This window comes from Leptodactylus fuscus, unplaced genomic scaffold (genome assembly GCF_031893055.1).
Source record: "Leptodactylus fuscus isolate aLepFus1 unplaced genomic scaffold, aLepFus1.hap2 HAP2_SCAFFOLD_764, whole genome shotgun sequence".
Classification (NCBI taxonomy): Eukaryota; Metazoa; Chordata; class Amphibia; order Anura; family Leptodactylidae; genus Leptodactylus; species Leptodactylus fuscus.
The window spans coordinates 27,501-42,500 of NW_027440803.1; positions in this window are offsets into that span (position 1 = coordinate 27,501).

Genomic DNA, 15,000 nt, shown 5'->3' on the forward strand with positions numbered 1-15,000 from the left:
GGTGTTCAAAAGTATGTCACAGAGAGAGTGTCACCTGTCCCATTACATGAAGACCAACTACTCAAAGTGTCCGACTTTGTGGAACTCCGGCCCGGATCCGGCCGTCAAATTCAACCTCATTCCGGTAGTGCCTTTTCCGCTCCGAGGCCTCCTCCGGGGCCGTCCGACGCCCGGTTCCACGGCGGGACCCCCGACACCGACTCGAGGTGGTACCCCTTTTTGCCGGCCGAGGTGCGCCGCCGCCGGCGTGAGGACGCCGCTCCCCGGTGTGAAAAACGGCCGCCGGAGGAATTTTGAAAGTTGAAAATTTGGCAAAGTGTCGACGGAAGTGCCAACCGCGCCGGCGGGGAGGCGCCCGTCGCCTCGCCCGGGATGGCGGCACCGGCGCCGGGTCGCCGCGCCTGCCAGCGGCCGCTAGTCTCCCCGGACGCCCGGGGGATTTCCCTTCCGCTCCCAGCGGCCGCAGTTCTCCTTCTGGTCCGCCTGGCGGCTGCCTCCGCCGGCTGCCAATCATCTCTCCCCGGCCGCCCGGGGGATTTCCCTTCTGCGCGCCTGTCAGCTCCTGCCAATCATCTCTCCCCGGCCGCCAAGGGGGATTTCCCTTCTGCGCGCCTGGCAGCTCCTGCCAATCATCTCTCCCCGGCCGCCCGGGGGATCTCGTTAAGGTCCGTGTTTCGTGGGGTTTTATTTCAAAGTTTGTCTTTTTTTTCCCCAAAGTGTCTAAGAGCCGATCGGCTCAGCGGGGGGCGCCCGTCGCCTCGCCCGGGATGGCGGCACCGGCGCCGGGTCGCCGTGCCTGCCAGCGGCCGCTCGGGGGATTTCCCTTCTGCGCGCCTGTCAGCTCCTGCCAATCATCTCTCCCCGGCCGCCCGGGGGATCTCTTATGGTCCGTGTTTTATGGGGTTTTTTTTTTGTGCGTTTGACCTTTTTTTCCCCCAAAGCGTCTAAGTGCCGATCGGCTCGGCGGGAGGCGCCCGCCTGAAAACTGCGGCTTGCCACGCGACCTGAAGAGGCTTGTCACGCAACCCGGGGGGGCGGTGCCCTCGCTCTGCCTCCCCCCCGCGGGGATCCGCCGTCGGCGGCCTGTGAGCAGAGTTCACTGGGACTTTGTCAGAGTCGGGTGTCCGATCCCCTGGTACTCTGACTTTTGGTAAGCTAATTGACAGGACTCGCTGTCTCGGACACGGTTCTTGACGGGGGTGTTCAAAAGTAGGTCACAGAGAGAGTGTCACCTGTCCCATTACATGAAGACCAACCACTCAAAGTGTCCGACTTTGTGGAACTCCGGCCCGGATCCGGCCGTCAAATTCAACCTCATTCCGGTAGTGCCTTTTCCGCTCCGAGGCCTCCTCCGGGGCCGTCCGACGCCCGGTTCCACGGCGGGACCCCCGACACCGACTCGAGGAGGTACCCCTTTTTGCCGGCCGAGGTGCGCCGCCGCCGGCGTGAGGACGCCGCTCCCCGGTGTGAAAAACGGCCGCCGGAGGAATTTTGAAAGTTGAAAATTTGGCAAAGTGTCGACGGAAGTGCCAACCGCGCCGGCGGGGAGGCGCCCGTCGCCTCGCCCGGGATGGCGGCACCGGCGCCGGGTCGCCGCGCCTGCCGCGGCCGCTAGTCTCCCCGGACGCCCGGGGGATTTCCCTTCCGCTCCCAGCGGCCGCAGTTCTCCTTCCGGTCCGCCTGGCGGCTGCCTCCGCCGGCTGCCAATCATCTCTCCGGATTTCCCTTCTGCGCGCCTGTCAGCTCCTGCAAATCCTCTCTCCCCGGCCGCTCGGGGAGGCGGGATCTCGCCCTCTGGTAGACGCTAGCAGCCTGCCACCTGCTAGGGACTCGGCCTCTGGCATTACCCAGGCTCCGGCAGCCCTGGGTCGGCCTGGCTTTTCCCAGCCGCCTGGGACGATCTCTCCCTCTGTCCTGGAACCCTGGGCCGGCCTGCCGCCTCAGGCTTAGCCCCCTGGGTCGCCTGGAAGTGGCGCCGCCTTGTGGACGAGCCGGGGAGAGCCGCTCTCCGTTGCCATCCGGTGGATTTTTAGCAAATTGCAGCTTTCCATAGCAAATTGCAGCCTTCCACCTGCTAGGGACTTAGCCTCCGGCATGTACCCAGGCTCTGGTAGCCCTGGGTAGGCCTGGCTTTCCCAGCCGCCTGGGACAAATCTCTCCCTCTCTCCTGGAACCCTGGGCCAGCCTGCCGCCTCAGGCTTAGCCCCCTGGGTCGCCTGGAAGTGGTGCCCTCTTGGTAGACACTTAGCAGAATGCAGCCTGCCACCTGCTAGGGACTTAGCCTCTGGCTTTACCCAGGCTCGGGTAGCCCTGGGTCGGCCTGGCTTTCCCAGCCGCCTGGGACAATCTCTCCCTCTCTCCTGGAACCCTGGGCCGGCCTGCCGCCTCAGGCTTAGCCCCCTGGGTCGCCTGGAAGTGGCGCCGCCTTGTGGACGAGCCGGGGAGAGCCGCTCTCCGTTGCCATCCGGTGGATTTTTAGCAAATTGCAGCTTTCCATAGCAAATTGCAGCCTTCCACCTGCTAGGGACTTAGCCTCCGGCATGTACCCAGGCTCGGGTAGCCCTGGGTAGGCCTGGCTTTCCCAGCCGCCTGGGACGATCTCTCCTTCTTCTCCTGGAACCCTGGGCCAGCCTGCCGCCTCAGGCTTAGCCCCCTGGGTTGCCTGGAAGTGGTGCCCTCTTGGTAGACACTTAGCAGAATGCAGCCTGCCACCTGCTAGGGACTTAGCCTCTGGCTTTACCCAGGCTCGGGTAGCCCTGGGTCGGCCTGGCTTTCCCAGCCGCCTGGGACAATCTCTCCCTCTCTCCTGGAACCCTGGGCCGGCCTGCCGCCTCAGGCTTAGCCCCCTGGGTCGCCTGGAAGTGGCGCCGCCTTGTGGACGAGCCGGGGAGAGCCGCTCTCCGTTGCCATCCGGTGGATTTTTAGCAAATTGCAGCTTTCCATAGCAAATTGCAGCCTTCCACCTGCTAGGGACTTAGCCTCCGGCATGTACCCAGGCTCGGGTGGCCCTGGGTAGGCCTGGCTTTCCCAGCCGCCTGGGTCAATCTCTCCCTCTCTCCTGGAACCCTGGGCCAGCCTGCCGCCTCAGGCTTAGCCCCCTGGGTCTCCTGGAAGTGTCGCCCTCTGGTAGACACTTAGCAGAATTCAGCCTGCCGCCTGCTAGGGACTCAGCCTCCGGCATGTACCCAGGCTCGGGTAGCCCTGGCTTTCCCAGCCGCCTGGGACAATCTCTCCCTCTCTCCTGGAACCCTGGGCCAGCCTGCCGCCTCAGGCTTAGCCCCCTGGGTCGCCTGGAAGTGGTGCCCTCTCGGTAGACACTTGGCAGCATGCAGCCTGCCACCTGCTAGGGACTTAGCCTCTGGCTTTACCCAGGCTCGGGTAGCCCTGGGTCGGCCTGGCTTTCCCAGCCGCCTGGGACGATCTCTCCCTCTCTCTCCTGGAACCCTGGGCCGGCCTGCCGCCTCAGGCTTAGCCCCCTGGGTCGCCTGGAAGTGGCGCCGCCTTGTGGACGAGCCGGGGAGAGCGGCTCTCCGTTGCCATCCGGTGGATTTTTAGCAGAATGCAGCCTGCAACCCGAGTGCTGGCGCCGCCTTGTGGACGAGCCGGGGACTGCGGCTCTCCGTTGCCATCCGGTGGATTTTTAGCAGATTGCAGCCTTCCACCTGCTAGGGACTTAGCCTCCGGCATGTGCCCAGGCTCGGGTAGCCCTGGGTAGGCCTGGCTTTCCCAGCCGCCTGGGACGATCTCTCCCTCTTCTCCTGGAACCCTGGGCCAGCCTGCCGCCTCAGGCTTAGCCCCCTGGGTTGCCTGGAAGTGGTGCCCTCTCGGTAGACACTTAGCAGAACGCAGCCTGCCGCCTGCTAGGGACTTATCCTCTGGCTTTACCCAGGCTGGGGTGGCCCTGGGTCGGCCTGGCTTTTTTCCCAGCCGCCTGGGACAATCTCTCCCTCTCTCCATGAACCCTGGGCCGGCCTGCCGCCTCAGACTTCCCCTTCCGCTCCGAGCGGCCGCAGTTCTCGTTCTGGTCCGCCTGGCAGCTACCTCCGCCGGCTGCCAATCATCTCTCTCTCTCTCTCCCCCCGGCCGCCCGGGGGAACTTCCCTTCTGCGCGCGCCTGGCAGCTACCTCCGCCTGCCAATCATCTCTCCCCCGGCCCTCCCGGGGGACCTCCCTTCTGCGCCGGCCGGCCGGCCGGCCGGCTGCAGTTCTCACTGGTCCGTGTTGTATGGGGTTTATTAAAATGTCGGTCTTTTTCCCCCAAAGTGTCTAAAAGTGCCGATCGGCTCGGCGGGAGGCGCCCGTCGCCTCCCCCGGGATGGCGGCACCGGCGCCCTCTCGCCGTACCTGCCAGCGGCCGCTCGTCTCCCCTGGCCCGCGCCGGGGGATTTCCCTTCTGCTCGGAGCGGCCGCAGTTCTCCTTCTGGTCCGCCTGGCGGCTGCCTCCGCCTGCTGCCAATCATCTCTCCCCGGCCGCACAGGGGGACTTCCCTTCTGCGCGCCTGGCAGCTCCTGCCAATCATCTCTCCCCGGCCGCCCGGGGGATCTCACCGAGGTCCGTGTTTCGTGGGGTTTTATTTCAAAGTTTGCCTTTTTTATTTTTTATTTTTTTCCCCAAAGTGTCCGAGAGCCGATCGGCTCAGCGGGGGGCGCCCGTCGCCTCGCCCGGGATGGCGGCACCGGCGCCCTCTCGCCGTACCTGCCAGCGGCCGCTCGTCTCCCCTGGCCCGCCCGGGGGATTTCCCTTCTGCTCGGAGCGGCCGCAGTTCTCATTCTAGCGCGCAGGGCAGCTCCTGCCAATCATCTCTCCCTTCCGCGACCAGCCGGAAGCGGTTCTCATTGGTCCGTGTTTCGTTGGTTATTTATTTTTCAAAGTTTGACTTTTTCTTTTTTTTTTCCCCAAAAGTGTCTAAAAGTGCCGATTGGCTCGGCGGGAAGCGCCCGCCTGAAAACCGAGGCTTGCCACGCGACCTAAAGAGGCTTGTCTCGCAACCCGGGGGGGCGGTGCCCTCGCTCTGCCTCCCCCCCGCAGGGATCCGCCGTCGGCGGCCTGTCAGCAGAGTTCACTGGGACTTTGTCAGAGTCGGGTGTCCGATGCCCTGGTACTCTGACTTTTGGTAAGCTAATTGACAGCACACGCTGTCTCGGACACGGTTCTTGACGGGGGTGTTCAAAAGTAGGTCACAGAGAGAGTGTCACCTGTCCCATTACATGAAGACCAACCACTCAAAGTGTCCGACTTTGTGGAACTCCGGCCCGGATCCGGCCGTCAAATTCAACCTCATTCCGGTAGTGCCTTTTCGGCTCCGAGGCCTCCTCCGGGGCCGTCCGACGCCCGGTTCCACGGCGGGACCCCCGACACCGACTCGAGGTGGTACCCCTTCGTGCCGGCCGAGGCGCGCCGCCGCCGGCGTGAGGGCGCCGCTCCCCGGAGTGAAACACGGCCGCCGGAGGAATTTTGAAAGTTGAAAATTTGACTAAGTGTCGACGGAAGTGCCATATGCGCCGGGCGGGAGGCGCCCGTCGCCTCGCCCGGGATGGCGGCGCCGGCGCCGGCTCGCCGCGCCTGCCAGAGGCCGCTCGTCTCCCCGGAGGCCCGGGGGATTTCCCTTCTGCTCGGAGCGGCCGCAGTTCTCCTTCTGGTCCGCCTGGCAGCTACCTCCGCCGGCTGCCAATCATCTCTCTCCCCGGCCCGGGGGGGACGACTCTCCCTTCTGCGCGTGCGCGCCTGTCAGCTCCTGCAAATCGTCTCTCCCGCCGCCCGCCGAGGGTGACTTCCCTTCTGCGCGTGCGCGCCTGTCAGCTCCTGCCAATCATCTCTCCTCTCTCCCCGCGGCCGCCCGGGGACTTTCCCTTCTGCGCGCGCGCGTGCGCGCCTGTCAGCTCCTGCAAATCGTCTCTCCCCCCGGCCGCCAAGGGGGATTTCCCTTCTGCGTGCGCGCCTGTCAGCTCCTGCAAATCCTCTCTCCCCGGCCGCTCGGGGAGGCGGGATCTCGCCCTCTGGTAGACGCTAGCAGCCTGCCACCTGCTAGGGACTCGGCCTCCGGCATTACCCAGGCAACGGCAGCCCTGGGTCGGCCTGGCTTTTTCCCAGCCGCCCGGGACGATCTCTCCCTCTCTCCTGGAACCCTGGGCCGGCCTGCCGCCCTCAGGCTTAGCCCCCTGGGTCGCCCGGAAGTGGCGCCGCCTTGTGGACGAGCCGGGGAGAGCGGCTCTACGTTGCCATCCGGTGGATTTTTAGCAAATTGCAGCTTTCCATAGCAAATTGCAGCTTTCCATAGCAAATTGCAGCTTTCCACCTGCTAGGGACTTATCCTCTGGCTTTACCCAGGCTGGGGTGGCCCTGGGTCGGCCTGGCTTTTTTCCCAGCCGCCTGGGACGATCTCTCCCTCTCTCCTGGAACCCCGGGCCGGCCTGCCGCCCTCAGGCTTAGCCCCCTGGGTCTCCTGGAAGTGTCTCCCTCTGGAAGTCACTTAGCAGAACGCAGCCTACCGCCTTGCTAGGGACTTAGCCTCTGGCTTTACCCAGGCTAGGGTAGCCCTGGGTCGGCCTGGCTTTTTTCCCAGCCGCCCGGGACGATCTCTCCCTCTCTCCTGGAACCCTGGGCCGGCCTGCCGCCCTCAGGCTTAGCCCCCTGGGTCGCCTGGAAGTGGCGCCGCCTTGTGGACGAGCCGGGGAGAGCGGCTCTCCGTTGCCATCCGGTGGATTTTTAGCAGAATGCAGCCTGCAACCCGAGTGCTGGCGCCGCCTTGTGGACGAGCCGGGGACCGCGGCTCTCCGTTGCCATCCGGTGGATTTTTAGCAGAATGCAGCCTTCCACCTGCTAGGGACTTAGCCTCCGGCATGTATCCAGGCTCGGGTAGCCCTGGGTAGGCCTGGCTTTCCCAGCCGCCTGGGACAATCTCTCCCTCTCTCCTGGAGCCCATGGCCGGCCTGCCGCCCTCAGGCTTAGCCCCCTGGGTTTCCTGGAAGCGTCTACCTCTGGTAGACACTTAGCAGAATGCAGCCTTCCACCTGCTAGGGACTTAGCCTCCGGCATGTACCCAGGCTCGGGTAGCCCTGGGTAGGCCTGGCTTTCCCAGCCGCCTGGGACGATCTCTCCCTCTCTCCTGGAACCCTGGGCCGGCCTGCCGCCCTCAGGCTTAGCCCCCTGGGTCGCCTGGAAGTGGCGCCGCCTTGTGGACAAGCGGGGGAGAGCGGCTCTCCGTTGCCATCCGGTGGATTTTTAGCAGAATGCAGCCTGCAACCCGAGTGCTGGCGCCGCCTTGTGGACGAGCCGGGGACCGCGGCTCTCCGTTGCCATCCGGTGGATTTTTAGCAGATTGCAGCCTTCCACCTGCTAGGGACTTAGCCTCCGGCATGTACCCAGGCTCGGGTAGCCCTGGGTAGGCCTGGCTTTTTTCCCAGCCGCCTGGGACGAACTCTCCCTCTCTCCTGGAACCCTGGGCCGGCCTGCCGCCCTCAGGCTTAGCCCCCTGGGTCTCCTGGAAGTGTCTCCCTCTGGAAGTCACTTAGCAGAACGCAGCCTGCCGCCTGCTAGGGACTTAGCCTCTGGCTTTACCCAGGCTAGGGTAGCCCTGGGTCGGCCTGGCTTTTTTCCCAGCCGCCTGGGACGATCTCTCCCTCTCTCCTGGAACCCTGGGCCAGCCTGCCGCCTCAGGCTTAGCCCCCTGGGTTGCCTGGAAGTGGTGCCCTCTTGGTAGACACTTAGCAGATTGCAGCCTTCCACCTGCTAGGGACTTAGCCTCTGGCATTACCCAGGCTCGGGTCGGCCTGGCTGTCCCAGCCGCCTGGGACGATCTCTCCCTCTCTCCTGGAACCCTGGGCCGGCCTGCCGCCCTCAGGCTTAGCCCCCTGGGTCGCCTGGAAGTGGCGCCGCCTTGTGGACAAGCGGGGGAGAGCGGCTCTCCGTTGCCATCCGGTGGATTTTTAGCAGAATGCAGCCTGCAACCCGAGTGCTGGCGCCGCCTTGTGGACGAGCCGGGGACCGCGGCTCTCCGTTGCCATCCGGTGGATTTTTAGCAGATTGCAGCCTTCCACCTGCTAGGGACTTAGCCTCTGGCATTACCCAGGCTCGGGTAGGCCTGGCTGTCCCAGCCGCCTGGGACGATCTCTCCCTCTCTCCTGGAACCCTGGGCCGGCCTGCCACCTCAGGCTTAGCCCCCTGGGTCGCCTGGAAGTGGCGCCGCCTTGTGGGCAAGCGGGGGAGAGCGGCTCTCCGTTGCCATCCGGTGGATTTTTAGCAGAATGCAGCCTGCAACCCGAGTGCTGGCGCCGCCTTGTGGACGAGCCGGGGACTGCGGCTCTCCGTTGCCATCCGGTGGATTTTTAGCAGATTGCAGCCTTCCACCTGCTAGGGACTTAGCCTCTGGCATTACCCAGGCTCGGGTAGGCCTGGCTTTCCCAGCCGCCTGGGACCATCTCTCCCTCCCTCCTGGAACCCATGGCCAGCCTGCCGCCTCAGGCTTAGCCCCCTGGGTCTCCTGGAAGTGTCGCCCTCTGGTAGACACTTAGCAGAACGCAGCCTTCCACCTGTTAGGGACTTAGCCTCCGGCATGTACCCAGGCTCGGGTAGCCCTGGGTAGGCCTGGCTCTCCCAGCCGCCTGGGACGGTCTCTCCCTCTCTCCTGGAACCCTGGGCCAGCCTGCCGCCTCAGGCTTAGCCCCCTGGGTCTCCTGGAAGTGTCGCCCTCTGGTAGACACTTAGCAGAATGCAGCCTTCCACCTGCTAGGGACTTAGCCTCCGGCATGTACCCCGGCTCGGGTAGCCCTGGGTAGGCCTGGCTCTCCCAGCCGCCTGGGACGGTCTCTCCCTCTCTCCTGGAACCCTGGGCCAGCCTGCCGCCTCAGGCTTAGCCCCCTGGGTCTCCTGGAAGTGTCTCCCTCTGGAAGACACTTAGCAGAACGCAGCCTGCCACCTGCTAGGGACTTAGCCTCTGGCTTTACCCAGGCTTGGGTAGCCCTGGGTCGGCCTGGCTTTTTTCCCAGCCGCCCGGGACGATCTCTCCCTCTCTCCTGGAACCCTGGGCCGGCCTGCCACCTCAGGCTTAGCCCCCTGGGTCGCCTGGAAGTGGCGCCGCCTTGTGGATGAGCCGGGGAGAGCGGCTCTACGTTGCCATCCGGTGGATTTTTAACAGAATGCAGCCTGCAACCCGAGTGCTGGCGCCGCCTTGTGGACGAGCCGGGGACTGCGGCTCTCCGTTGCCATCCGGTGGATTTTTAGCAGATTGCAGCCTGCCAGCTGCTAGGGACTAAGTCTCTGGCGTTACCCAGGCTCGGGTAGCCCTGGCTTTCCCAGCCGCCTGGGACAATCTCTCCCTCCCTCCTGGAACCCATGGCCGGCCTGCCGCCCTCAGGCTTAGCCCCCTGGGTCTCCTGGAAGTGTCTCCCTCTGGAAGACACTTAGCAGAACGCAGCCTGCCACCTGCTAGGGACTTAGCCTCTGGCTTTGCCCAGGCTCGGGTAGCCCTGGGTCGGCCTGGCTTTTTTCCCAGCCGCCCGGGACGATCTCTCCCTCCCTCCTGGAACCCTGGGCCAGCCTGCCGCCTCAGGCTTAGCCCCCTGGGTCTCCTGGAAGTGTCGCCCTCTGGTAGACACTTAGCAGAATGCAGCCTTCCACCTGCTAGGGACTTAGCCTCCGGCATGTACCCCGGCTCGGGTAGCCCTGGGTAGGCCTGGCTCTCCCAGCCGCCTGGGACGGTCTCTCCCTCTCTCCTGGAACCCTGGGCCAGCCTGCCGCCTCAGGCTTAGCCCCCTGGGTCTCCTGGAAGTGTCGCCCTCTGGTAGACACTTAGCAGAATGCAGCCTTCCACCTGTTAGGGACTCAGCCTCCGGCATGTACCCAGGCTTGGGTAGCCCCAGCCCGGCCTGGCGCTCGCCGCAGGAAGGCCTCCTCGGGGGCTCCGTTTTTTTGGGGGGTTTTTTTTGTCAAAGTGTCTACGGAAGTGGAAGTTCTCTCAGGGGGAAGCTCCCCTCGGACCCTGCCCAGGAGGGTGAGCCCCGGCCCGGCTTGCCTCCCCTAGGCCCGCCCGCTCCGGAACCCGGTTCTCCCTGCAGACCCCGCCTCGGGGCAACCCTCCAGCTCCCCATCTCCCGGCAGCCGGGGTCAAATACAGCACCACCTCTTCCTTCCGCTGGCCCTCAAGAGTCCTCACCGCTCCCCCAGGCAGGCTTCCACGGGAGGCCGATCGGACCCCGCCATTAAGCCCCCTGACAAACGGCCGTCCCTGGAAGTCTCTCCGGGGCCGACTATTAAGTCCCACCGCCGACCCTCCGGGGCCGACTATTAAGTCCCACCGCCGACCCTCCGGGGCCGACTATTAAGTCCCACCGCCGACCCTCCGGGGCCGACTATTAAGTCCCACCGCCGACCCTCCGGGGCCGACTATTAAGTCCCACCGCCGACCCTCCGGGGCCGACTATTAAGTCCCACCGCCGACCCTCCGGGGCCGACTATTAAGTCCCACCGCCGACCCTCCGGGGCCGACTATTAAGTCCCACCGCCGACCCTCCGGGGCCGACTATTAAGTCCCACCGCCGACCCTCCGGGGCCGACTATTAAGTCCCACCGCCGACCCTCCGGGGCCGACTATTAAGTCCCACCGCCGACCCTCCGGGGCCGACTATTAAGTCCCACCGCCGACCCTCCGGGGCCGACTATTAAGTCCCACCGCCGACCCTCCGGGGCCGACTATTAAGTCCCACCGCCGACCCTCCGGGGCCGACTATTAAGTCCCACCGCCGACCCTCCGGGGCCGACTATTAAGTCCCACCGCCGACCCTCCGGGGCCGACTATTAAGTCCCACCGCCGACCCTCCGGGGCCGACTATTAAGTCCCACCGCCGACCCTCCGGGGCCGACTATTAAGTCCCACCGCCGACCCTCCGGGGCCGACTATTAAGTCCCACCGCCGACCCTCCGGGGCCGACTATTAAGTCCCACCGCCGACCCTCCGGGGCCGACTATTAAGTCCCACCGCCGACCCTCCGGGGCCGACTATTAAGTCCCACCGCCGACCCTCCGGGGCCGACTATTAAGCCCACTGCCAGAGATAGCACTCATGGGAATCTCTCTGGGCCCGACTATTAAGTCCAACTGTGACTTATGCTTGGAAATGTGACTTATGCTTGGAAATGTGACTTATGCTGGCAAATGTGACTTATGCTGGCAAATGTGACTTATGCTGGCAAATGTGACTTATGCTGGCAAATGTGACTTATGCTGGGAAATGTGACTTGTCCTCCCAAATGTGACTTATGCTGGCAAATGTGACTTATGCTGGCAAATGTGACTTATGCTGGCAAATGTGACTTATGCTGGCAAATGTGACTTATGCTGGCAAATGTGACTTATGCTGGCAAATGTGACTTATGCTGGGAAATGTGACTTGTCCTCCCAAATGTGACTTATGCTGGCAAATGTGACTTATGCTGGCAAATGTGACTTATGCTGGCAAATGTGACTTATGCTGGCAAATGTGACTTATGCTGGCAAATGTGACTTATGCTGGCAAATGTGACTTATGCTGGCAAATGTGACTTATGCTGGCAAATGTGACTTATGCTGGCAAATGTGACTTGTCCTCCCAAATGTGACTTATGCTGGGAAATGTGACTTGTCCTCTCCAAATGTGACTTATGCTGGCAAATGTGACTTGTCCGCCCGAATGTGACTTATCCAGCTAAATGAGACTTCTCCCTAAGCTGAGCTCCAGGGAGGGTAGCTGGTAGACTGGGGGCTTAATCTTCAGCTTCTACCGGGCTTATGGAGCCCTGAGTCGGCCTGGCTCTCCCAGCCGCCGGGGACAATCTCTCCCTCTCTCCTGGAACCCTGGGCCAGCCTGCCGCCTCAGGCTCGCCCCCCTGGGTCTCCTGGAAGTGGCGCCGCCTTGTGGACGAGCCGGGGAGAGCGGCTCTCCGTTGCCATCCGGTGGATTTTTAGCAGAATGCAGCCTGCAACCTGAATGCTGGCGCCGCCTTGTGGACAAGCCGGGGAGCGCGCCTCTCCGTTGCCATCCGGTGGATTTTTAGCAGATTGCAGCCTTCCACCTGCTAGGGACTTAGCCTCCGGCGTTACCCAGGCTCGGGTAGCCCTGGGTAGGCCTGGCTTTCCCAGCCGCCTGGGACAATCTCTCCCTCTCTCCTGGAACCCTGGGCCTGCCTGCCGCCTCAGGCTTAGCCCCCTGGGTTGCCTGGAAGTGGTGCCCTCTTGGTAGACACTTAGCAGAATGCAGCCTGCCACCTGCTAGGGACTGAGCCTCCGGCATTACCCAGGCTCGGGTAGCCCTGGGTAGGCCTGGCTCTCCCAGCCGCCTGGGACAATCTCTCCCTCTCTCCTGGAACCCTGGGCCAGCCTGCCGCCTCAGGCTCGCCCCCCTGGGTCTCCTGGAAGTGGCGCCGCCTTGTGGACGAGCCGGGGAGAGCGGCTCTCCGTTGCCATCCGGTGGATTTTTAGCAGAATGCAGCCTGCAACCTGAATGCTGGCGCCGCCTTGTGGACAAGCCGGGGAGCGCGCCTCTCCGTTGCCATCCGGTGGATTTTTAGCAGATTGCAGCCTTCCACCTGCTAGGGACTTAGCCTCCGGCGTTACCCAGGCTCGGGTAGCCCTGGGTAGGCCTGGCTTTCCCAGCCGCCTGGGACAATCTCTCCCTCTCTCCTGGAACCCTGGGCCTGCCTGCCGCCTCAGGCTTAGCCCCCTGGGTTGCCTGGAAGTGGTGCCCTCTTGGTAGACACTTAGCAGAATGCAGCCTGCCACCTGCTAGGGACTGAGCCTCCGGCATTACCCAGGCTCGGGTAGCCCTGGGTAGGCCTGGCTCTCCCAGCCGCCTGGGACAATCTCTCCCTCTCTCCTGGAACCCTGGGCCAGCCTGCCGCCTCAGGCTCGCCCCCCTGGGTCTCCTGGAAGTGGCGCCGCCTTGTGGACGAGCCGGGGAGAGCGGCTCTCCGTTGCCATCCGGTGGATTTTTAGCAGAATGCAGCCTGCAACCTGAATGCTGGCGCCGCCTTGTGGACAAGCCGGGGAGCGCGCCTCTCCGTTGCCATCCGGTGGATTTTTAGCAGATTGCAGCCTTCCACCTGCTAGGGACTTAGCCTCCGGCGTTACCCAGGCTCGGGTAGCCCTGGGTAGGCCTGGCTTTCCCAGCCGCCTGGGACAATCTCTCCCTCTCTCCTGGAACCCTGGGCCTGCCTGCCGCCTCAGGCTTAGCCCCCTGGGTTGCCTGGAAGTGGTGCCCTCTTGGTAGACACTTAGCAGAATGCAGCCTGCCACCTGCTAGGGACTGAGCCTCCGGCATTACCCAGGCTCGGGTAGCCCTGGGTAGGCCTGGCTTTCCCAGCCGCCTGGGACAATCTCTCCCTCTCTCCTGGAACCCTGGGCCTGCCTGCCGCCTCAGGCTTAGCCCCCTGGGTTGCCTGGAAGTGGTGCCCTCTTGGTAGACACTTAGCAGAATGCAGCCTGCCACCTGCTAGGGACTGAGCCTCCGGCATTACCCAGGCTCGGGTAGCCCTGGGTAGGCCTGGCTCTCCCAGCCGCCTGGGACAATCTCTCCCTCTCTCCTGGAACCCTGGGCCAGCCTGCCGCCTCAGGCTCGCCCCCCTGGGTCTCCTGGAAGTGGCGCCGCCTTGTGGACGAGCCGGGGAGAGCGGCTCTCCGTTGCCATCCGGTGGATTTTTAGCAGAATGCAGCCTGCAACCTGAATGCTGGCGCCGCCTTGTGGACAAGCCGGGGAGCGCGCCTCTCCGTTGCCATCCGGTGGATTTTTAGCAGATTGCAGCCTTCCACCTGCTAGGGACTTAGCCTCCGGCGTTACCCAGGCTCGGGTAGCCCTGGGTAGGCCTGGCTTTCCCAGCCGCCTGGGACAATCTCTCCCTCTCTCCTGGAACCCTGGGCCTGCCTGCCGCCTCAGGCTTAGCCCCCTGGGTTGCCTGGAAGTGGTGCCCTCTTGGTAGACACTTAGCAGAATGCAGCCTGCCACCTGCTAGGGACTGAGCCTCCGGCATTACCCAGGCTCGGGTAGCCCTGGGTAGGCCTGGCTCTCCCAGCCGCCTGGGACAATCTCTCCCTCTCTCCTGGAACCCTGGGCCAGCCTGCCGCCTCAGGCTCGCCCCCCTGGGTCTCCTGGAAGTGGCGCCGCCTTGTGGACGAGCCGGGGAGAGCGGCTCTCCGTTGCCATCCGGTGGATTTTTAGCAGAATGCAGCCTGCAACCTGAATGCTGGCGCCGCCTTGTGGACAAGCCGGGGAGCGCGCCTCTCCGTTGCCATCCGGTGGATTTTTAGCAGATTGCAGCCTTCCACCTGCTAGGGACTTAGCCTCCGGCGTTACCCAGGCTCGGGTAGCCCTGGGTAGGCCTGGCTTTCCCAGCCGCCTGGGACAATCTCTCCCTCTCTCCTGGAACCCTGGGCCTGCCTGCCGCCTCAGGCTTAGCCCCCTGGGTTGCCTGGAAGTGGTGCCCTCTTGGTAGACACTTAGCAGAATGCAGCCTGCCACCTGCTAGGGACTGAGCCTCCGGCATTACCCAGGCTCGGGTAGCCCTGGGTAGGCCTGGCTCTCCCAGCCGCCTGGGACAATCTCTCCCTCTCTCCTGGAACCCTGGGCCAGCCTGCCGCCTCAGGCTCGCCCCCCTGGGTCTCCTGGAAGTGGCGCCGCCTTGTGGACGAGCCGGGGAGAGCGGCTCTCCGTTGCCATCCGGTGGATTTTTAGCAGAATGCAGCCTGCAACCTGAATGCTGGCGCCGCCTTGTGGACAAGCCGGGGAGCGCGCCTCTCCGTTGCCATCCGGTGGATTTTTAGCAGATTGCAGCCTTCCACCTGCTAGGGACTTAGCCTCCGGCGTTACCCAGGCTCGGGTAGCCCTGGGTAGGCCTGGCTTTCCCAGCCGCCTGGGACAATCTCTCCCTCTCTCCTGGAACCCTGGGCCTGCCTGCCGCCTCAGGCTTAGCCCCCTGGGTTGCCTGGAAGTGGTGCCCTCTTGGTAGACACTTAGCAGAATGCAGCCTTCCACCTGC